Genomic DNA, 24,830 nt, shown 5'->3' on the forward strand with positions numbered 1-24,830 from the left:
GAGCCGCACTGCACTTTCCCGTAATTGTGGCCAAGAGTTTGATAAGATGCTCGGTGCTGGAAGGATGAGTTTACTTTAGGTTGTTCATAAAAGTGCCATTATCATCAGCTTCAAATTCAGGCTTTCACAATGACACAAAGTGAGCGAGCCACTCGAGGACATGTATAAGAGCGTGCGAATAATCCGAATGTGAGTGTTAATCAGGTCCATTGTTTCTTGTTGTTGTTGTTGATTAGGAAGATAAAATGTGTTCTTTGTTTAGGCCGGAGGACATTTGCTATAATGGGGTTTTTCTACATTCACACAAGCAAGATAAAGAAGGGCGAGGACATCTCGTTTTGAATTGTTAGAAAGGATCTTTGACAGTCTTTCAACTGAAGAAAGCGTGTTACTGAAAGATGCTGGGATGTGAGATGCCAGCTAGCAGAGTAGAGTGACATTGCATGTCAGCGTGACCTTAGACAGTATGTGGGATTGTCTGCATGGACTGCTTAGACATCTAAGACGGCGAGATTACAAAATAACAAACGAAGCCATCATGAGGCCAGGGGTGACTTCTGCACCTGTCATTGTGTCCTGACGCGACTTATTCCCTGACAGAGATGAAACCCGTCAAGCTTGCATTGACATGTCCTCAGGGAGGGAATGACCAGTTTTGCAGTCTTCACACGCCGGCGCAAAGATCCAGCTGCAGCCTTTGATATTCAGTCCTGCAGACACAGAGTCCCGCGGGGTTCCAGTTTATCAACGTCCTGCAAAGACATAAATGCAAGGTGGTAAGGAGTCACAGCACCCATCATCTGCTTCGAACCACCTAATCCAGAGTGGCCCCATTTCACAGATCACATGTAAATATTCATACATGCTCTCCGGGCAAGCTATGAGCAAGATTTCTGGGTTTGCCTTCAGCCTCTTTTCACTGCTGTTTCCCAGTGTGGATCCTTCCGCTGAGGGTTTACTTTGCACACTTTCTTCCTTCCAGGATGTGCTTTTACAGGCCAAATGGAGATTGATTCTTCAATAGGCCAAATTGAAAAGCCATGTTGGGAAACACTGCAATGTGCACTGAACAGAGCCGATTCAGTGTATAACAAAGTCCAATCAATCATGACGTATGTTAGGGAAATGTCGACTGGCAGTGTGGGATGGGAACTGGTGGTGGATGTGACAGAGAGAGACAGGACCACCAGTCAGTCCCCCCTCCAGCATTAAGTTGTCCTCTCCGTCTGCACTGAACAAGCACCTTGTCACAGAGGAGCTAATTAAGACGGCAACTTGTACGACTGTACAGCTCAGCTACTCTTAACATCTGTCACATTTGCATTTTCGGGAGCCGTTTGGAGGCGGCAATTCGCCAGACAAATCCTTGTTTCTCAGCAGCACATCAGCTCACCTACGGGCCCCAAAAAGACATCTCCTCTCATCCTCATCTTGGGGGCCCACGACCTCGTTACCAAAACGCTTCCACGCGAGCCGCGCCAAGTGACAGAAAAATTTAGGATGCGCGCATTTTCCAGCCCCCTTCTTTTTAATTCAGTGTGGCATGTACGCATTGATCTGTCTGATCAGAGCTGCCTGACGCAGTAATCACTTTATCCCCGTGCAAACACCATGTTGACATGAAAGAAGATGCTAAATATCACTTATTTGACTGGACTCCAGTTTTTTAAGCATCTATTCCCGGCCTTCAACGTTTGTTGGACCTGACAATAATGATCTCATTACAACGCGGATCCAAGGTTTCCATCGCAGAGGCGAGTCGTTTCCATTGTGAATGCAGAGCAGCCGTCGGCAGTGACGGTGTGACAGACGTTCCCCCCCCCTGCATGCATGAGCACAGCAGGCTAATGTTCGCGCATTAGCCTGCTGTTTCCGTTCGCCCACTTTTAAACCGCGACCACAGGTAGCTGAGGAGGTGTGTTTAGCCTGAGAGGTCTCAAGTCGATGCCGCACTCCGTTTGAATCGGCTTGCATCTTGTTTGATGCCAGAAAACTCGGTCCCTGTCGCACACTGTCAAGCACGGACAAAATGCAGAACTGACATTAATAAGAGGGGGGAACATTCGGCAGTTTGACAGCAACTTTTGTTGTACTGAGAGCTGCTTTGAGGAAAGCAGGCCCGCACATAAACTGTGCCTCGCAGCAAAAGCTGAGCAGATTCGTTTCTGTTTTTATAGATTTGAACGATGAATTTGACATTAAGATCACATTTTCTTCGACGCTGCTTTTATGTGCACTTAATTTTGAATATGTTACATCAGACCCTTTCATTTTCTATTTAGTACATCTGTATTTGGCTGTTTGTTTTGCTCACGGCTGTTCTAACACTTCATATGGTCAAAATATCCTCCAGTTAAAGGGTAACTCCGTCAATTTTACACATCAAAGTGTGTTTACAGGTCTTGGGAAATACTACTGCATATGGGAAAATAGAAGTATAAAGTCTTTTGTGGCTCCAGAGGAAGCTGCATGTAAGCTGATAAATTGCCCCCAGTTTTGTCGGCCAGTGTTGCATTGTGGGCAATGTAGGCGCCAGGTTTTTGAAAAGGAAGAAGAATGTGTGGAATAAAAAAGCCGATATCTCTGGTTCTGCTGTATCGATTCTGATCATTTGGTTTTTTTTAACTGTCCATAATAAGTTCAACATCAGAGTTTTTGAAACCTGGTGCCTACATTACCCACAAGGCATTTTTTTTAGATTACACACAGCTTCAGCCACAAAAGGCTTTATACTACTTTCCATGACCTGTGGACACACTTAAATGCGTGCAATCGGTGAAATCACCCTTTAAACACGGACTAAAGCCTGTTACATCCTTCAATCATAACAACAAGAAGATTAGAAGGTTTTTTTTGTTTGGTGTTAGCCCAACTGTAGCACTACTGGTATCCTTTCTTGCTCTAAACCAATCAGCATGTATTTGATGCGGAGGGATTTTGTTCACATCAGCTCCTCTGGAAACACGCCATGCTTACTGAGAAACCCAAACTTTGCATCCCTACTTAAGAGTGTTTATCTTTCAAGAACGTGTAATGCCTCAGGATTCTGCACCGAGCAACTTTTGCGTGCCGACAAATGAGATGTTAAACATTTTCACAATCACCTGCATTGTCAAAAGGCCTCAAATGGAAGAAGGAGGCGTTTGGGTATGCAGCATTCTCTGACTGTCTGCTGCAGCAGTTTACATTCTGCTTTTAATGATTCAGTGCCAACTGTGGGATCAGAATGTGGAGAATTAGTGTCAGATCCAACTACAATAGAGGCCAGTGTTTGTTCTGTGTTTGTGCAGGGTTAGCTGAGGATGCATGCTCATTTACAGCCACATCCTGTTTACAGATATACTTAAAAGAGTTTACTACTGTATTTTTACAAGTGAGACAAAGAATGAGTGACATTATAATATTCACCACAGAGCAATTATCAGAATGTTCCTAAAATGCTAAAAAAAAACATGTTGCTTTAAAAAGTGAGCCTGAGTGTTGTATTGCGGGCTGTTTGTAGCCACCATGGTGCTCGGAAAGCAAGTTTCTCTGTATGTCTGCCGGCCTTCAGTGTGTCTATGAGGGTTAGTCAGCCCCAAATGTGTCTAGTAAAGCCCAGTTTAACCTACGGGGGTTTCTTGCTGACTCATGTTTTACTGTCACTGACAGAATAACACAGGCAGAAAAGGAGGAAATAACATCTCCCGATATCTTTCTACCAGAAACAGACCAGCAAAGTGGCCAAAGATGAGGCTCCACATTGGCAAGTGCCGTGTTTGATGATCATCTTGCCCCAAAGCACATGCTGCAAATGTTTCTTCTCCAGCTAACAAAACTGCCAACTGCCTCCAACGGGAGAGAGAATATTTGACCGAGAAGCAAAATGAAGAAATGCTGTATTATTTCCAGCCAGCACAAACTCAAAAACATAATTGTAAACAGCATTTCACAAGACAATAAAAGTTTTATAAGAATTTTTAAAAAATGGGCAGAGGTGCCCGACACACAGCCACAGAAAGTTGGGTGCCGGCCAGTTATCGACCCAGCTTTTATTTTTTACCAATTGTTTTTAAGCCTCTAGGTTTAGTTATAACATCAAAAATGAAAGCTAAATAAACAACAATCAAAGTTAAAGTCTGGATGAAACATCCTTAGGTAGGTTGTTATTTATCGCAATTGAAACACTAACAAATGTAGTTAATCTTCTTTATCAGGACTGTGTGGTTTGATCAGATTTTTTGACAGTGGCCAAATGTTGTCACATTATTATTCAAATGTTGGTAAAATCTGATGCATGGATGTTCACAGCATCTCATTTTTTCTAACAAGACCAGTGTGAAAAGAAAGACAACAAGGAGAAACTGTGTGGACATGCCCTCATGTCAGAAGTGACCTCTTGGATACGTAGATATGATTAGGTGCTTCTCGGGTGCCCTACCAGTGGAGAAAACGCGATGAAGTTTAGTATAAGTTGAATGTAGTATAAATGTATTACGGCTTTCTGCGTGTTGGTGCCCCGCTTTACACAGCTGGTGCCCTTTTTTAATTTTTCAACGAGTGTTTTGAGACAAGGCCTCTTAAGACAGTCAACTTGAGGTGGCTGTGGCTCAGGGGTAGAGCCAGCGTCTTGTTATCGGAAGGTCGCTGGTTAGATTCCCCTGGTCTGCATGTCGAAGTGTCCTTGGGCAAGAAACTGAACCCCGAAACTGCTCCTGATGTGCTGGTCGGCACCTTGCATAGCAGCCACCGCCATCAGTGTATGAATTACTGATAGTTGCTTTGGAGAAAAAGTGTCGAAATCCCCTGAATGTAAAATAAAACGTGTTTTTACCCTGCTAGTTATTTGTTTTTTATATTATTGTTTTTATTTATCAAAGTTGCTGTGATTCTCTTTGAATGTAAAACGCTTTAAATGCGGTTTATCAACATGGATTGATGTCTCCTACTCTTTAAAACTGCCTCACTTCCAACAATTTGAGCAATTTCATTTCGACACAGGTGTATTTTCACACACACATCTTAATGGCAGCGACACCTTGAGGCCACAGGGGACGGGCGCGCGGGTGGAGGAGGTGGAGGAAGAGGCGGAGGAGGAGGAGTGTGGGTGCGCACAGCTCGGGTTTGTTGCGCGGGCACTGGAGCAGCGGTGTAAGCGATCCCAGCTGCTGCCATGGGGGAATGAGAGCTATTCCCGTCCCCCGTGGGTTGGTCACGTGTCCTTGGGGAGCGCTTCAGATTGGGGACCTCGTCGGGAGAGAGTGGGAGCGCACCGTTGCGCACAGCCGAGTTGGACAGCAACGTCTTTAGCGCGCGTTAATGATCCGGCGGTGAATCAAGCAGATCAGTTTTGTTTTGGGGCGTTGTCGTACACACTCCACGGCGGTGTGTGTGATACACAGACCTGTCAGCAGCCACTGACACAGCGTGTGTGATCCCTCAGTCACTGAGTCGTCAAAACTTCTGCGCTTACCAACTGTGATCCTTCACTGCGAGGAGCGTCACGTTGTTGCCAACCGCTGCTACAAGTCGACACACGGAGCTGTCACGGCGGACCGAGGTAGGCTGAGCTTCTTCCCTGGGGTTGTTTTTTTTTCTTTTTTCTATTAGAGCAGCGTGCACCCGGGTTAAATAAAAACACTGTTAGTTTGCGCGCCGTGCAGAGCGCTTCACTGTGAGGCACCGTGGAGGTAATCAACCGTATCAGCTGTTTCCGAGTGTATGAAAAGCTTTTTTTTTTTCTTAACATGCATGATGGACAAACAAAGATTATGTGACTGATCTGGTGATGTTGGGAACAGCGAGGGTGCAAAGGTGCCACTCGCAGATCTGGTGCCTGGTGCGTCAGAATTACATCACTGACTTAATATTTATGCATTTATCTTTATTTCAAAAGGGGCCTATAAATGGACGATCAGAGCCGTTCAAGAGTGCTGAAAGTGTGAGGCTGACGGCTCCTCTCTTATCTGCTGCCTGAATGCCAGAAGGGTTGCTGAGTGAGGTCTTTTCATGGCATGTGAAGCGGCACTTGGTGATTTCTGAGGCTGATTGCTGAAAGTGTTTTCACGTTTCCTGCAACCATCAGTTCCGTCATTATGTTGTAGTACCATATGGATCGTAGGGATTGACCTGAGCTGACTCTCAACCACGCCCCTGATGCCAGCAGGAGCAATAGTACAGTAGATACTGTGTGTGCAAAGCGTTTTCCTTATCCATGAGGACTTAAAAAGCCACAACAGTCACCACAGAGACAATTGGCATTGTCAAAGTCATGAATGCATATTGTTTTTCTCTCTGTATATGATTTAGAAAAATAGATGCTATAGTAGTGTTGAAGGAGACAATAGAGTGACGCACATCACCATAAACTCACTTAGAAACACAATAGGATCCCACACAGTGCCCATGGGGAAGTCACTTCATTTTGAGGCTCTGACAGCAGTGTCAGTACGGTTATTGTGGAGACAGTGCTGCAGGTGACAGTGGAGGCACCGTGGCTGGGGAGTGTAAAATGTCAGCGCCGCATCAATAATGCAGGGTATCAAAACAATGGGGAGAAAGAAAGTGGGAGCCAGTGTTGGCAAGTGCTGGCCCCTGCCTGTCCCTTTCTCCAAACTTGCGTTTAGACACTCAGATAACAAATCATCTGTTAATATTTACTTTAAACCTGCTACAAGGAACTTTTAACTGGTTATGAACCAGTGACAATTTAATACCGATGCTTCTATATGACCTACATAAACAAACAACATCATCAGGGAGAACATTGGCTATTGGTCTGATGTGGGTTGGAATCCAAAAGTGTAAATTAATTTGTATGGTGGAGTGCTGCGGATGAATCGAAGAGTCACACAGCTCTGTAGTCTGGTGTTACGACAGCCCATGCTTCTGTATGGCATAACATTACAAGGTAATGTTGATAACTGAAAGGAGCAATATGTGAGAAGTGACCATTTGACCTCCAGACAAATAGGGGGCAGCATATCATCAAAATAGCCACTGCTGCTCAAGTGTTGGTGTTATTTATGATCAGACTATGACTCTATAAAGTGGCTAGGAGCTAGCTGGTTAGCATGCTAACTTCAATATTTATCGCTGCAACACAACACAGGCGTGTTTTACGCAATTTTAAAACTGTTATTTAACCAGTTAAATAACAGTTTTAAATGTTAACAGAAATTCTAGCATATTGCACATTTTAAGATTTAGCTCAACAAAATTACTATTACCCAGTAACCTGAAATCGAATCTGAAAGTAAAAGTAACCTAGGTGTAAGAACGGCACTAAAACAAAGTTTACTTTGTTTCACCATTGTCAGTTTTGTCACGTCCAAAACAAATGCACCTGCTAGCCAGATCAATATCGCTTCTGTCCACAGGGGCCGCCACAATCAACCAAAAGGAACGTTCCTTGTAGCAGCTTTAAAGTAATTACTTAAAATCCAAATAATGACTTTCTAATCCTAATATTTCCCCACATTCAAACAGGCGTCAATACGTGACGTGCTCAAAAGTGTGATAATCTGTCAAATTCATGTTGACCGGCAGTGAGACCACATTAAATGGACTGAGATGGCTTTTAAAAACTGGTGGTTCTTCCATCTGATAGAAAATGATTTATTTTCCCACCCTCTCCTACTCTCTCTCTCTCTCTCTGTCTCTCGCTCTCTTGTTAATGCATGATCACTGTGGTTAATGAGACAGGTCTCAGCGCATGGGGCCCGACCCTCTCGGAGACAGCGCCGCTAGTCGGGTGAATTCAGCTGACACCCTCATTCATCACGCATCTACAGGGTGCTGCCTGCTCTGGCAGTCTACCCATGCTTGCCTCTTTCTCTCTCTTTCTCTCTCCCTCACTCCCCAGTTGCACCCTTAGCTGATAATTATGAAGACATTATAAGGACGAGGGAGCAGTGGCTTCTTCTCAGGGAAAGACGGGACGTGCTGGGATGATTATAGGTGTGACAGAGGGGCTGGCATTCTGTCTTGATGTTGCAGCTGTGATGACTTAAAAATAGATGTAAACACCTACTGTACAGTGGCAAACCTGGGTGACTGTCTGTAGCTTGAAGTGCACGGGTGAACCAAATGTTTTTAAGTAGGAACTGAGGACTTTTACATTACATTTACAAGCATCAAATGAAATCAAATCCAACTAAATACTCTCTTGATGCTGCGACTTCTCTTATCTTACCATAGTTAATGTGCCACAAACTGTAAGTCACACTATGTAGCAAAGCCAGCATGAAATATTAAACTGCAGCAGCTGACCCACATATAGTGCAATTTAACACCCATGCATAATTAGCGGACTCTTGATTAGAATTCGTCGTTGTATGACTCAATCCGCTGCCTCCTTTTAGGTTTTAACACTGATGAGCAGTTCGTAGAGATCGTTTCCTCTATGATGAAAACAGGAAATGTCTTAATCCCAGTCTTGCTGTGACTGCCTGTCAAAACCAAATGAATCCTTAAAAGATATCGGCCGTGTTCTTAGTTTTTATACTCTGTACATTTTAATGTCTTTATTCTCACAGATCAGTTAGCCAGAAAGGATGCCCATCACTGGGATGTTTTTATGTCTGGGCTGTCTGTCAACAGCTGATGCCAGTTTGAGTCTGAATGAGGCATTTCTCTCAGAGTCGGCCTCTCGGCTTTCACAGGGAGCCTCTTGAAACAGCAGGGGGGGGTTGGCATGTTGTTTCAGCTTCCTTAAGTTGGGAGAAGGATAAAACTCCAGCTTCCTCTGTAAAGAAATACCTCGTTGTGAAACTTGGATGCTGAGGTCTGGTTTGCTTGCAAATTTTCATGACGGACTTGATGATAGTGCAGTAGCAGTGCAAACATGACGCACTGGCAGTTAACGGTAATTTAAGAGCGGCAGACGAGTTGCTGAGGAAACACTGGGTGCATCTCTGGCTGCTGAATGTGTTTTAACTTTTGAAAAATCCAAATTTGTAACGGCACGCAAAGCTTCCTTTGAACTTCTCAAAGCGGGAGTACCTCCCCACGTCATGTTCCGCCCCAGCATCCATTTCATACATCAGATTATGTAGGAAAGACTGCAGAAAAGTAAAATTTCCTTCTTAAAACTCCTTGTGTCTCCCGTCACCATTTTGCTTTTTTATGCCCGCGATAAACACAATTCAATTTGCTTTGCGGAGTCACGCGTTGCTCCTTAATCTTTAGTGTTTCTGTCTTCAGATTTCCCCTGCGCGTTATCCTTCAGCACGCTGCATTAAACAGGCACCGAAAATAAAAACACCAAAAGCCAAATTCAATTTCTTGACTTAACTGAACAACAGGCTCATTTCTGCAGCCCTCTCTCGCTACCGCCGTTTATTTAAAGCCAGTATATGTGCGTGCCAAGTACATCCGTGCCTGCCTGCATCTGTGGACCCCTGTGTGAGTGTGGGTGTCTGTCTGTAGATACATTTCTTATCCAAAAGATTGAAATTATGACAGCGTGACAGTACAACCTCGGGGTAGGCATGATGCAACTGACAGCACATTGAACGGCGCCACACGCACGTATGTGGTACCGGCACATCACAGCCTCCACTCTGCATCGCAGTAGTTTGCCTTGCCACTCATCGGGGGTTTAATATTCAATTATGAGGGTCCTCTAGTTCAAGCTGTGCTGGATGTCGTGTGGAACAGCCCCACTGATTGATGAGTGGGCATCTTAGCTAAATAGACTCACAGTTTGCCCCTGAAGGAGGAAGGAAACGTGGCAGATGGCTTACGGGGGTGTTTTTACTGACGTGACTGGAGTTTCTTGTACTTTTGCCTTAATAGTTGTGTATACAGTAACAGGAGTGTAGTGGGAAAATGCTGCACATGTGACATACTTTAAGTGACTGACATTCCTTACATCACCTGTCAGGCCTTGAATGCTATTTGGGGCACATAACCCTGGTCCCAATATCGACAAGGAAGCCTGTGAAGAGTGTTCAGTCAGATCAAGCTGCAGAGGTGCAATATGTAAGAATTTGATTTTAGAAAAAAAAATGTCTATGTTAAAGTTTTTAATTGGTGATACGTGCTCAGATTGTAACGCTACATGAAAAACTAGACCTTCACCGTCTCTGTCGGTTGCATATAAAAAGCTGTGGACCATTTGTTCGAGTTGTTTAATGGAGTTGTGAAGGACTCAGCAGTCTAAAGGATGTGACTTAATGCATGTTCTCGAGTGCCTCGTCTCAGTGCCTCTCTCCGGTCCGCTTACAAAAGGAGCAACAGTAGCTCACGTCCTCGAACATAAACTAACAGCCGGCTTCCAGCACAACAAGTGCACAACGAGATGCTGCACAGAGCTCCTTTAACTAAAAGTGTCAACAGGATGTGAAGAAATAGCAGTTTTGATCTTATGATGTGGATGTACTGTTATGCAGAGATATCTGCTGAATTTAACATGCTAGTGCTCTGAGCTCCCAGGCTGAACCGCTAGCTGGACTGCTGAGTGAGCTAACAGCAGCAACTAGCATCAGTTAGCAGTTACCCTGCTGATATGCTGCCCCCTGTTTGTTTTGAGTTTGAATTAGTCAGGTGGTCTTTTCTTACAAATTGCACCTTTTAAGTAAAATGTATTTTAAGTGTAATTCACCAGTATAGACTTGTATATTCTTTATATGAGCATGACTTTGAATCGCTTTGTTTTCCCTTTGAAATAATGCAAAAAAAAATGCATTTTAAGGTGTGTACAGAATGTATAGTTTGAGCACGAAAATGAAGCATCAAGGGCAAAAGTTTAAAGGTGTCCTTTCAAAATGCCTGCAGAAGACTAACGTGACAGTGTCAGCGCACTGCCTTTTACTTTGCTGCTGTGACAGTCTGTCAAACTGTCACATCCAGCTGAGTCCGGAAAAGTGAAGGTCTAACAGTGTTGCGCTGACAAACAACGAGCAGGCAGACAAAGTGGCGGAGGGTGAGACAGGATCTTCAGCATTTTCTTGGGAACGGTGCGGGGAGAGCAGCTTCCCCCTGTCATCTCATGGCAGATAAGATTCTTCAGCAGGTACTTGGACCTTGCTGGTGGGCTGCTTCTTGGCTGAAAGATGGACCGAGCTGTCAGTCAGATTAGCGCTATGAGCCATTGGTTGTAGTGCAGTCCTATCCTCGGGGGGGACAGCCGTTAGAAAGATCCACAAATCCCCCGCCACTGAGCATGCACACAGATACACACACACAAACACATATGCACGCACAACCCCCACCGAAGAATGAACCGTCGAGATCAAGCCAGGTCATGGGAGGCTCTTTTCAAATAAATTCCTCATTCGGGAGACCGCTGCCTCCTCCGTGCCCTTCATGCACATGTGCATGCATTTACCCACAAACACACAGAGACACCCACACACACACGCACGAGCACACCCACACACACACTGAGACATCCTGTCCCCTCCTCCAAGGAGGGACAGCAAAAACAAAAAAAAAGCTTGGCTATCCAGTTTGTACAGTTCACTGATCTGAACTGCAGTTGGTTTGTGCTACAGTGTGCTACTGCTTTTATAGAACATTATGGTGCATTATGGTGAGCTGTTAAAGATTTTCCTATAGTTAATAGTGTGAAAACAATCTCTGTCACCAACACCAAGATATACAAAACACAGGACTGGATCAGGTGGGCTGAATGATTATCTTCAACTCGGTATATTTCTTAGAGCCCAGGGTGGTGTCATCACATTTCTCCTTTGAGAAATTAAACCACTGATCAATTGTCAAAATAGGCGCCAAATTATTTTCAGTCAATTGACTAATCGATAAATCAACTACTCATTGCAGAACATACCAGTTCCAAATTAATTTGCAGTCTTTTTGTGACTAAATCTCAAGTTATTAGTATTCCTGTGGGTGTGTTTACACTGATACTGTTTATAAACACTGCAATAAGAAATATTTTCACATTTTTCACTTGTACATCGAATAGTATACATGTGAGAATGTATCACTGACTTGGCTTTTATAATACTATGTCATAAAATCATATTTCCAGCTGAAATATGAGCCGAGTTAAGATTAAACTTAGTTGTAATGTAAATATTATGAAGTGTATATTAATGCAGTATGAAAACAAAAGGTGTTGAACCATATATATATATATATATATATATATATATATATATATATATAAATTAGAACATAAATCCAAACAATTAAATAGTTACAGTATGCATGCCCATGGGTAGGTGTAAATCATAAAATGTCACATAATTATATTAAATAAAGTAGCAGTTTATCTATCACACATGTTTTTTGTCACAAACCTTTTTTTTTAAATATATATATGTAATTTACTTAGTTACTTGGTTAAGTAATACTTAAGTAATTGAGTACTCAGTACAATTTGAATTAATATCTCAACCTTTCATCTGCATTTTCATAGCCAATAAGGTTATCTGATCACAGTCGGGTCAGTGAAAACCCTGAAAAACAGACCAAAACTCTGCAGCAGGTGCAGGTTTGGAGAGGTGACCGTGATCACTGAGCAGAACAGAGCAGGAGTTTGGAATAATTTAGACTGGAGTCTTTGCATTGATGCGTTAAACATCAACGGTTAATAAGGTAACTTATACTCTGAGCTGTAGTTTTACTTGTAATTGACTTGTAACTGGTCCAACCCAGTGCTGATGTATTGACATTTGATAATATGTTTCCAGTATATAGTGGAATATTATAGATAAAATAATTAACATATTTTGAAAATGTATCAGGCATTGCATCTGTTCATATGTCATGAATTATCATCAGCTTATGTAAATGTGCCATATGTTCTGTATCTAAATGCAAAAGTGTTTCCAATCCATATATCTTTAGTTCTTAAAATGATCCATTTTAACATGACATTTAATAATGCTAGCTTTTCTCATTGTCTAGGTCTCTATTGTCTCTGCATTCACAGAACCATGATAATATCTCGGGGCATGACACAAAGTCGAGCCGCGTGATATTATCACCATCTCTCCCCGGGAGTAATTTTATTAAAGGCAGATTGCATGACCGGGGCGACATGTCCTGCATTTAGAACAGGTGAAGCTCTGTATAACTGAGTGATCTAACACAACAGGGGCAGAGATGTTGACTGATGCTGCGATTCTCAGAGGAGACCAGGTTGAAATAATCCTTAACATGTCCAAATTGTGTTTACCCAGGGGAGGAAACAGCTTCCAGCTATTCTTATAATAAATACTCTGTGGCTTTTAGCTGCATATGCAAGGAGTGTTTGATTCCTGACTGCTTCTGTACCTGATGATTGCTTTGCTTTATTCTACAATAACCCAGCTTATCCACTCCTGTGAAATGCCAGGGCTCTGTGGCCAAATGTCCTTTCATAGCTGTAGATTTAAATGTTCCATCCTGAGTTCATGCATTTTCCCTCTGACAGCGCACCGATTTGGAACAAACCTCCAAATACAGCGTGCTTGGATGAAGCTTAATCCGATGTTTACACCCTGCTTTTACCTACTTCAGCGCAAGTGGAATTTGTTTGTTAAATCATCACCCACTGTATGTACGTCATGAGGATTTGAAGAAATATGTTTGTATTTCATCCTGCGTCTGCAGAGAAACGACGATGACTTGCATTCAAAGCTACTTGATTAAAATGTGATTCCGAGCGCTCCTCTCTTTTCTACAAGCAATGATATTAACAGCTGATGATCACACACTGTATTAGCGGCTCTCTCTGCAGAGGGTGTAGTAGTTAGAGCGGGAGCAGAATCGAAGATGACAGCGACCTCCGGTTGTCCTCTGTCGCCAGTTGTTCTATCACAGCAGGGGAGGAGGAGGCAGTGCAACCGTGAGATGGTCTTTAGTTAATTCGCTGTGATAAATTGCTCCTAACCTCTCACTCTCAGGCTGACCTCTGCTGCCAAACCGCAATGTAAGGATTTCAACATACATGCATAAGTATACTCAATTCCCCTTCTCGCTCCCCTCTCCGTCTCCTTCTCCCCCGCTTTCTGTGTACCTCTCTTGCATTCAGATTAATTCGACACAGACACACACCGCCTACAAACATGATCTAAATCTTTCCTTTGTAGTTTCTAATCATCTCCCTAGCAGCCCCCTATCCGTTCTCCACGCACTGTTGCCAGTCTCCAGCCAGATTATCTGTTACGTGTCCTCTGCTGTGTTGATAGGAATGTTAATTACTGGGTTTATAGAGAGAAGAGACTATTTGTCACAAGCATACGGCGCAAAGTTAGAAGGTCGCGCATGTTTTTTTCCACGACCCGCGCTAATTGTCGGCCTATTCAGCTGCCAGAACAGCTGACCAACCAATCATCCCCGTTTAAGTGGCACCCTTCTGAGTCTCCGGAGGCGTAGGCAGCTCTAATCAACATGTCTTGTAAATTTACATTAATGAATAATGGCCTGCGTTCCACGGTTACACAGAATATTGAGCCATAAGTAAGGTGATAAACTGGGCTGTTGTGTGTCGCATAATTGCGATCTGCTATCTGAGTTCTCCGTCTGCATTCCACGTAAACAAATGAATACACTTGCATAATTATAGTTGCATGAATGTATTTAGAGGGACTCTCATTTAACATTCCATGTTCACCGCTTTATAATTTTCAAGATGCAAAAGCACCTCGTTAGTGAAGCGGTCACAAACATTATAAATCAGTGTATGTTACGCTCGCACATGCTTCGAACTCACTGTATTCGGGAATTTAAAGGCAAGAATGATTGAAACAGTCAGTAGAGTTTTCAGTGGAGTATTAACTGACAGACTTTCCATGGGGAGTGTTTTTGCATGGCGTGACCCGCTGACAAAAATAGAGCTTTTGCTTTAAAAATACAGTGAAGAGAGTCTCCCTCCATAACCTAATGTGACATCTTTTCACAGTGACTGCCAAGCTCAACCTGAGAGTGCTGAAAGCTTCGATGCCGAGTGGTGGGATCATATGATCGCAGTCAGATACAGTAACTCCATAAAACTCAATAGGACTCGAGGGCTGTACTAGTCGGATTATCGCTTTTATTTTAAGAGTAAAAGTGACCCTGGGTTTGAGGAGTTAGCCGCTTGTTCAAAAATAAGTTACACAGAGGCAGATGAATAGTTTGGATGGCAAAAAGTCATGTGAAACTTTGATCCGTGTTGAAAAACGTTCAAACTCTGATTGTTAGAAATCAAAGATGACAGTGCTTGAAAAAGAGAGGCTTTGGAGGATCTCCCCCAAGACTGGTCGGGTCAGCTGTGATCATAGAGGCAGGCTCTGATGATCTTTAATCAGCCCTCCATGCTCCAGCATTCTGGCCCTCCTCCATCTCCACCACCACCATTTGGGGTTTTCACACTCAAAATAAAGACTCTTATTGTTGCACAATGTAACCCAGTTGGTTTATGAAAAGCTTGGTCCTGATTAGGGCATTTGTTGGGGGAGGAGTTGAGTCAAGGCTGCATTCACCAGCACTACACCTTGCTCTGTACTAGGAAAGTATACCCCACCACATGTACTTAAGGCATAATTTCCAGGTTTTGTCTGTTGCCGTTTGTAAACACATAATTCAAAGTTAGCTCCTCCTCCCCGGCTCAAAGGGTGAGATGGGGAGAGAAAGAGAGAGCAGTCGTGGTCAAGCAAGCTAGAGGGGGAATGAAGAGCGGGAGAGAGAGTGGCGTTGGCGAGAACGAAGCAGTGAGTCAAAGAAATGAAACGTGTTTTTCGAATTGTTTCACAGCGGTTACGTTCGATAACATAAATTATCACGCCAACACCTCCGCACAACCCTCCAGATTTTGTGTGAATGCAGCCAGAGTGCTCGCTGTTTGCCTCTCCTTGCTCTACCAGTGTGTGTATGCAGGCAGCCCCGCCCTCAGTCAAACAGACACACCAACCTGCAGCTCTTTATGACAGACCAACATTACATTACATTTCTCATTAAAAAACATGTTATGCTTGTACAACATGATACGTTACTGAGCTACTTATCCACCCAAATTATATAAAGTTGGCTCCACTTTGATGAAGTGTAACATTAACATTCACTAACAAATACAACACATTTGTTATCGATATCAACCGAATAATATTATTTAATAACATAACACATAACAGGTGTCATTTTGCATACTAGTACTCTTACTTTTGATACTTCAATACATTTTGCCGATAATGCTCCTGTACTTTTATCTAAGTAACATTTTCACTTCTAAAAGTCTATTTCTACTTTTTTTTTTTCCAGAAAAAAAGGATTAGAGAATTTCCTCTACCACTGCTGTTGCATCATGGCTCGTTCAGATCCGATGGTTAAATTCCTCGACTGATGAGAGAGGAGGAAACCAATCCTTAGAAAACCCTTACAAAAGCAAACTCGCATAACCCGTGCAGCCTGAGCATCCTGGGAAAATGGAGGCAGCCCACACCCCACCACATGACCCCCACCACCCTCCGGCATTCTGCATCTGACTTGAGGATGTGATCTAAGATAACATAAAAAATGAAAAAAAGCTTTCATTCTAGCAGCGTGTTTGTGTATTGGTTATCAGTAAAATGCCATACACCAGTCTGAATGTGGCAGGGTGTTGTCTCTCTTTCATATGTGCTGAAATACAAATCTATGATGATTGCGTTTGAATGGGTCGAGATAATGAAGTGGAGCCTTTATGGTAAAATGTTATCACCGCCGCCTGTGTGACTACATAATCTCACCCTTTACACATTCACATCTGAGTTGAGAGACCCACGTGGATTGGTTAAAGGCTATTTTCCTTGTGATATTCTTTGATACCCATATAGATTTTACGCATTCCAGTTCATCTCATCTCCTGCAGGCAGTGGAAGAAAGAAACTCCTTTTTTCTTTCCTTTTTTTTTTCTTCTTCTTGCTCAGAGTGATTTGAACTGAGTTTCTCTGACTGGATCTAAGACCCTTTTCACTCTGCAGAGACATTTTTGACGAAACATTGCATCAGCATTGACACATTTGTGCATATTTGATTGCCACAAAAATATGGTACTCGATGTTAATCTTGGTATTGTTGGCTTTATTGTTGTGTTTTTCTATATATTACAGATTAGCTCGATTTGAGGTAATAAAACCACTGTATAAATCCACAATACCAGTCACATAATATTGGATTGGCCAGTCAGACTCAGAGCAGCTTGACTGTCAATCATTCGAGAGATTCCTGCCTGCTCTCATATGCCAGTAATTACATATTGTACGCCCTGGAGCAATTCTTTGTAATTTGCACTAAATCATGTTAAAGGAATAGAGCTAAAAATAATAATTATGTCAATTAACGTCAGAATAATTGAGCCTGGAATCAATCATACTTATTCATTGATTGGTCCATATACGGTCATTAGGAAACCTGCCGATCACAATTGCTCAGAATCTGAGATGTTGATTTTAGATTGCTTGTGTTGTCCAAAACCTCCAAATATTCAATTTACTACGATTTAAAAGCAGCAAAGTTTTGTACTATGAGAAGCTTGAACCAATGATAAATTACCTCAGTGATTTATCAATTATCAAATTAGTTCATCAATCGCCTAATCACATAATCGACAAAGTAATTCGGCACAGGAAGCAGAGCAGCTATTATGCTCTGCATCGGACCATTTGACAATAAGACCATTATTGTGCAAAGTAGGATCTTTTACCACATGAAGTGCAGTTTGCCTCATAACACATTGAAGAAATACTAAAAAGAACTATTAATTGTGCTCGTTTGTATTGATTCCTCCTCGTATAATTTTTGTTCAGCCATTTTCCTGTTCCAGCTGTGAGAAACCCCATCTGATATTTTGCTTATGTTGCAGTACACATAATAAAAACTCAAATACAACAAACAATATAAAAGTTTCATGTAGAATTTAAGCAGGTGTGCGTCAGCAAGTTTATGAGTGGTTTTCCCCTATCGCCGTATCAAGCCACCAATTCTTCCGGACAGGAAATCACTCCAGAATGACAGCATGTGAAAGAGGAGTGGACAGCACATCCAGCATGAGTTTCTCTCGTCTCTCCCGAGGGATCTTGACTGTGCCCTCAGATGGAGCCTGGCATACAGTATGTAGCCTCGCTCTGCCTGGTAATTAGATCCTTGCTGCTTTGAATTAAACTGTGGACCAGAGGCGGCATGATCTATCTGCCCCCTCACTGAGTAGTGGTGGTACATTTCTCATAGAAGCATCACTTGTTAGTCTTTGCCTTCAAAGACATGTTCCAAGTCTCTACTGTATTTCTCTCTTCCCCAGAGCTAGATGGGAAGATTGATGCCACTCTCGACTGTAAGGTAAATATGAAGCTGTTGACGGCAGCAGGCCGATCATAACAAAATGACGGGGCGAGGCTAGCTAGTTAGCATGCTGACTAAAGTCTAATATCTCAGCAACACGACACAGAGATGTCTTAGACGTAACACCAAAGTCGTTATTTCTTCATATGATGTTATTTCTAGAAAGTCTTCAACTAAAATTCTTACATATAGCTTATTTAAAGCTGTAGCTGTAGAGGTGCATCGGTTATCTTTGAACAGAACAAGGCTAGCCGTGTCACCCTGTTAGCATTCTTCATGCAAAGCTATGCTAACAGTCTCCTGGCTGTAGCTTCATTTCACTGTGGCCTACAGATTTCAGATTGGTATCATTGAAGGCAGGGTGATGTCTACTGGATTGGCAGTCCTGTCAGAGTTGCCGTCAGCAGGAGTTGCTTGTTAGCAAACCTCTGTAGTCACTTCTGTTTCCTAGAAGTGACGCTTTGACAGCAACATCCGACTGTCTCATGCAGCACAGAGAGCTGTCTCCCGCCACCAGCAAAGGGAGTCAGATCACCCCTCACATCGCTGCCTGGCAAGCTTCCGACATACACACCCCCCCAGTCAGGTTTAAAAGGGTGTTCATCTCTAGCTACACGGGTGTAACTTAGCTGTGTTCATCCTGAGAAGCTTGAAACAAGTTAGCTGTCAAGTTGACTGTCAGCCATCGGCAACGGACGATGGCATCACACATCGGCCTGTCCCTATACTGTGATGCTATAATATTCTCATTAACTCATCTAACTAAGCATACGTGTATCCCAAATTTTCAAAGTATTCCTTTGAGCACAGAATATGTACTTTCTGCCACTAGGGTCTCTCAATCAAATCAAAACAGAAGAAGTAACTAGTGTGGGATCCTGGGAGTTGCTTAGACTCAGGCAAAAATGTTCGCAGACGATGTAATGTTTTAAAGTTGTATTCACATAATGTTTGCCCACTCCCTTCCTCACACACTGACATATCTGATGTTTTCCCAGAAGTCATAGTGCCAAGCGACCAAATGAAACACACTTTTACCTTGAATAAGATGACAGATTTCTCTGGGTTTTATCAGTCTATTCGTTTTTAGATGTTTTAATGCAGAAATGTTAAATCAAGCTTTGACTATTGTTGGATTTTGATCTAAAGGTTAAACTAATCAGTGACTGAGGAGGATTTTGTAACCCATGCCTGGCCCTGCAGTTTGTCACAATGAATGAAATATGAAAGAAATATTTTTAAAACTTCTCACATGAAAGAGAACAGGGTCTCAGATAGTGCAGGGTCGATTGCTAGGCAACTAACCAACAGCTTTAGTTAGCTAACCTCAGGTAACAATGGAGATAACAGTGCTAACAAAATCTACCTGGAGAATAAGCTGCTGTTCTACTACACTGTTTCAGCAGCCAACAAGGTGCAACAGACTGAATATGAAAAAACTGCTCTGCTGATGATTCAAAAAAATCTTTTCCAGAATATGCAAAATGTTGAGTCTGTGCGTCTTTCTTGGGAAGAAAATGGTGGAATGAGTCTCTTGTTACAAAAGACTTAAAAGAGTTTGACGTTTTAATACTTTTCAAGGTGATTCAACCTGAATGGATCAAAACACATTTCCTTCCCGGTGTTTGCCTCTCCTGCAGTTGTTCGTTGCCTCCCTCGGAGTATGAAAGTTTGATGTAATATTCAGTTAATGTTTTCACACATTTCCTACACCAGCCTCTTTTTGAAGCATGTTTTCGCCTCAGTTCTCTCGCAGTGACAGAGTGAAATATCCCCCCGGTGCGCCGAGTTACTTTTATTCTTGAATTAGGGTAGAGGTTTTATGTTTACGAAACACTGCCAACACACAGGAGATGTAGACCTATTCTCTATCTCTCGCAGAGAGATGAAGTCTGCTGACGAGGGAGATGCTAATAATTAATGACATTTTTTGAAATCTCTTTCAAGATGCTCTAGGAAACTGCACAATGGGGGAAAAGGAGGAACATAAAATGGCTTGGAGCTTGAAGCAAAAACACAAATTCAGCCAGAGAATCAAATGGGAATTTTTTCAGCTGGAGAATCAAATTGGAGGACTTATTCCACTAAAAAACATCTTTGTGACCCATTTTGGGTTCCAGCTCGTGATTGAAGAGACACCAGCATAAATCAAATCCATGAAAGATGTTGTAACGGGAAATGGAAGAGACACTTAATCTAATTGAAAGAATTCAAATATTTTCCTTTCAAAAGAAAAGCAGACAAATATCACTTCTTTATTTGAGAAAACCTTGAATCTCTCTGTGCCCTTAAATGTTAGAGCTGATATCAGCATTGATAAAGTGGCTATCCAGTGTGTGTATCAATGCCCACTGGATAGCCACTTTATCTTTAAAGGAAACCTATTGTGCTTTTATGCCTTTTCCCTTTCCTTCAGTGTTTTCTGTAGGTTGTTTGTGCATATACAAGATCTTGAAAGTTAAAAAGGAAAGCTCTCTTCCACAGAAAACACTGCTCCTGAAACGCCTCGTCAGTAGTCCCGCCTGTAATTCCGTGACTCATGACATCACACTATGTCACCATGCCACATATTTGCATAATGTATACCTCGCAGCTAGTTTGGCTCTGTTGTTGTTAGCGGTGCAGGGTCAGGCATGTGTGAGCTGACCAATCAGAGCAGACGGGGTGTTCAGGAGGGCTGGCCTTAAAGAGACACCGATGTGAGTACTAAAGCATGTAAACCTATACTAGTAGTAACCCAAAATAAGATTATAAGCACAATCTGTGTCCTTTAACTATATATTCAGGCCAGATACTCTAAATAACAGTGATTAAAATCAATTCTATAAAGACTTTAAAGAAAAAAAGCTACGAGATAACTTAAGTCTCATGCAGGTCATACACAGTATGTGCAAGACGCCTTTTAATTTAGCTGAAAACAGTCCGGCCATCAAAGTCATTTAAATCCTGGAGGGACCGGTGAAGTCGAGCGGAGGAGACGCCTGAGAGTGACGCAGCCTGGAGGAAAGCGGAGAGATGAAGCAGATGGAGGGAGAAGCAGATGAGCAGGGACGACACTGATAGGAAGACAGAGAGGGGACTCTGGGGAACACGGGACAGTTTGGTACACAGTGAGTGACCCCCTGAGCCCAATGTCCTCACCAGCAATTATATACACCCACACACCCACACACACACATGCAAAGCTGCGGCCTTTGTTCTCCCAAGTAAAGGCCTGTTTCATAATGGATTTGCAGCTCCTGCCAGCCCGAGTATATTGAATTTCAGATGCAACAGCAAACAACAGCTCCTATAGCACCGCTACTCAATACTGCAGGGGAGTAAAGCAGAACGTGGTCCGTTTTATTAGTTTCTCTGCTCTATCAGGACAATGTATTTTTCTTTTACCGCCATCGGTGACATGTTTATGTCACTCCTCTCTTTAGCACACACTGGAGATGGTACAAACGCGCGCGGGCATGTTTGTTTCGATGCATGGCTCTAAAATGTAGGTCGACACTGTAGGATAATTATTTCAAAGATCATATCTGAGAGTATCATGTCCAAATGTAATTGGAAATTAATTTTTCATGGTCTCTCTAGTGTGGCTGGAAACCCTTCCTCAGTCTCATGGTGTTTTAATTATGGAGGGATTCGTGTCTATTTCTGTGCACATGTGAAAAGTTAATACTTTGTAACTACAACACAGTCACACAGTGTCAGCCTGTCAGAGACATGAGCTGCTGGACAGGTATTCACACACACCTTCAAGTTCTTGGTGTTTTAGCAGTGACAATATGATGAGGTGGTCACAACTAAATATGTTTTGCTGCTTTCTACTACTGAGGATTCATCCAACATACATCTGATTCATGGCGGTCTGTACTCCTCTTAACACCTGTTAGGGCATCTGTATTTTATTTAAGTACAAAAGGACCAACTCATTTTCATTCCATTATGGGAGACGGCTCTAAAATATTTAAACGATGCCCTGAACTTGACATAAATTATCAGCGTAATTATCATTATCGCACACGGATCAAATAACAAGACATAATTGCTGTCATAATGAGGCTCTATGCCTTGTTATAAATCATTTTACCAATATGTGCTAGTTAATTATTTGTGTTAATTTGTAATTAATCTCTTATGAGGGCCGTAGATGACCTCCCTCTTTAAAGTCACTACAGCTGCTCTCCATGTCTGCTCCTTTGAGTTTTACCTCAATTTTTCTCCCATTCATTTTGTGTATAAAGACGTGATGTATAGACTTGTTGTCTGCTCTCACAAAGCCTTAGTAAGATACTAGTGACGGAATAGGGAAGGTATTAAAGAACAAAGGGAACATCCACTATTAAGAAATTAAATGTCAGCATCTGTAATGTGCTGCATGAAAAGCCGTACATCAGAAACAGTCCACTGTCCGTGCATATACTGTAATCACAGCTGGAATCTTGTGTGTGTTTGTGTGTGTTTTTCCAGGAGACACTAGATGGCACTATAGATATATAATCCCTGAGAAATCTTAGAGCCTCTCTCTCTCGCTCTCTCTCTCTCACACACACACACACTCACTCATACACACAACATCACAATGATATTGTTGTGTCATATATAAAGAGGACAATTAGAAAGCACTTTCATTTGTTTTATAGAGGGGGGTTAGAGTCTGTAACCATCTGTCTCTGATTCTTTGTCTGTGTGTGTGTGTGTGTGTGCGTGTGTGTGTGGTCTGTGTGTGTGTGTGTGTGTGTGTGTGTGTGTGTGTGTGTGTGTGTGTGTGTGTGTGTGTGTGTGTGTGTGTGTGTGTGTGTGGTCATGTGTATTTATGTCCATGTTTTTATCTCCAGTCTGGCTCCTAATTTCTGTATTTGATTTACTTTTAAATGTACCTGCATCACAGCGTTACTGGTTTTGTGAAACATGTAATGTTTTATTCATTCTCCAGGAGGCACATACTCATTTATTAATGTTTTCACTCCAGCAGCGTGAGCTTTGGACATTTTACAAATGACTGTTTTGCCTTGGTGTGATGTTACCAGAGGTTGAGGTTGTGTTTTTGTGATGAAAGTCTGACGAGCTGTCTCTCTTTAGCGTTAAAATTTGGCTTGGAGTGCTGGAGACACAGACGTCTGGTCAGGGACGGGGCATTGAATGTTTCTAGAGTATTTATTGAATACTGTCACGTTGCACTTGTCCTCTACTTTTCAGCTTTTGGTTCTGTGCAAAAAAATAACAGAAAAGCTGAAATATTCAGCTCAAAGCAAATGAACCCTAACAATGAGCAAATCTCCATATGACTAGAAAAACATAATCAACAGCAAATTAACTGATTGCTAGCTCGATTTTCAATTTAACATGTCTTCTGTCACTTACTTGTATTAGCAGCAACGGGTTATATGCAATATTGGAATGGAATTAATGCAGCACACGCTCAGAACGGATCACTGTGTTCTTATTTAAACTACAGAACTGGGAGTAACAGCATAATAAACATTATTAGCTCTCTGAAACAGATAATAAAACATCCAATTACTAATAGAAAGGCTTGGCACAAAAAGTCGAACTCCACTGCTCAAAGAATCCTGGAAACGCTCCAATCTGATTGGTAGTAGTAGTTAATAAGACTGACAAAGGCCACTGAATGACCATATCAGGGAAATTAGGAGACTTTTACACAGTCTGAGTGCTATCTTCATAACACTGCGGACACAAAATCTCTGTATTTGTGTCTGCTCTCGATCCATTTCAGCAGATTGTTCCTCAGCTGAGAGCTGCGCCTCATAAACATGCATTTTGTGTCATGCACTTAATCTGCTCCGTGTTTGGGATTAGCCCTCCCGTCCACAGAGAGGTTGCCCTCTCCTCCACTCTGCACATCTCATCTCATTTCCTCTCCATGTATCTCTTTTCTCTCTCTCTCTCTCTCCCCTGTGTTTTCTTCTTTACATATAAATCTCACTTTTCATTCCATGCGCTGTCCTCATCTATTACCCCCCTCTCCTCCTCTATTTTCTCTTTTTTTATGCGTCCTGCTCTCCTCTCCTCTCCTCTCCTCTCTCCCATATGCTTCCCCTCAGTAATAATCAATGCAATCTAGCAGGCCCTGCCTCGATGCAACTGTAAGCACTCCGAGCTTCAATACATTTTAAAATATGCAGTGGCTGGCCAAATTGCGCTGAAAAATCTATCTGATGAACAATTGTGCAGGGAGAAATGATAAAAAGCAAACCTTTTAGGCATGGAATATTTTGACGATACTAAACACTGAGTCGTGGTTTGAAGCGTTTTGCTCAGCTTGATTTTTGATATACGGGATTAGAATGCAAGAAAATTGCCCCACCTGCAGTGTGTGTCAGTAAATTTCATACCGTGTTACTTTCACATTTTGCTGGAGCAATTAGGGCTTTTCTTCAGACAGCAAAAACTGTAGCAGGCACACTTTAAAGGGAACATCGATCAAGGCCACGACTAGGGGATAGACCCAGCATCCCTTTTGCTAACGATCCAACTGCTCTCCCCTTGTATCCTCTGGTGATGTGTGCAGCTACTGTCTTGTTTTTATTCACACAGAACAGGAAAAAAGTGGCTTAGTGGAGTCGATTAGGTATGGATAGTGT

The 24,830-nt window shown here is 42.4% G+C and overlaps 1 protein-coding gene across 2 annotated transcripts in view; it reads left to right on the plus strand.

Annotated features, from left to right (window-relative positions):
• Nucleotides 1–5,097: 5,097 nt before the first annotated feature.
• The window catches only part of mid2 (midline 2), a 166,197-nt gene continuing 146,464 nt past the window's right edge, over nt 5,098–24,830 (plus strand). For both annotated transcript variants that reach the window (XM_084352886.1, XM_084352887.1), the window contains exon 1: nt 5,098–5,539. The gene's annotated coding sequence lies outside the window, so the exon portion shown is untranslated. The remainder of the gene's footprint in view (nt 5,540–24,830) is intronic.

This window comes from Pagrus pagrus (genome assembly GCF_965226575.1).
Source record: "Pagrus pagrus genome assembly, chromosome: 5".
Lineage (NCBI taxonomy): Eukaryota > Metazoa > Chordata > Actinopteri > Spariformes > Sparidae > Pagrus > Pagrus pagrus.